This window comes from Physeter macrocephalus, chromosome 4 (assembly GCF_002837175.3).
Source record: "Physeter macrocephalus isolate SW-GA chromosome 4, ASM283717v5, whole genome shotgun sequence".
Lineage (NCBI taxonomy): Eukaryota > Metazoa > Chordata > Mammalia > Artiodactyla > Physeteridae > Physeter > Physeter macrocephalus.
Window position 1 is genome coordinate 51,997,400 of NC_041217.1, and position 618 is coordinate 51,998,017.

The following is a 618-nucleotide window of genomic DNA, read 5'->3' on the forward strand; positions in this document are numbered from 1 at the left end:
AATTAAATACAAAGAAAACATATTAAAAGCAGCAAGGGAAAAGCAACAAATAACATATAAGGGAATCCCCATAAGGTTAACAGCTGATCTTTCAGCGTTAACTCTGCAAGCCAGAAGGGGGTGGCAGGACATAATTAAAGAGATGAAAGGGGAAAACCTACAACCAAGATTATTCTACCCAGCAAGGATCTCATTCAGATTCGACAAAGAAATTAAAACCTTTACAGACAAGCAAAAGCTAAGAGTATTCAGCACCACAAAACCAACTTTACAACAAATGCTAAAGGAACTTCTCTAGGCAAGAAACACAAGAGAAGGAAAAGACCTATAAGAACAAACCCGAAACAATTAAGAAAATGGTAATAGGAACATACATATCGATAACTACCCTAAATGTATATGGATTAAATGCTCCAACCAAAAGACAGACTGGCTGAATGGATACAAAAACCAGACCCACATATGTGCTGTCTACAAGAGACCCACTTCAGACCTAGGGACACATACAGACTGAAAGTGAGGGGATGGAAAAAGATACTCCATGCAAATGGAAATCAAAGAAAGCTGGAGTAGCAATTGTCATATCAGGCAAAATAGACTTTAAAATAAAGACTATTA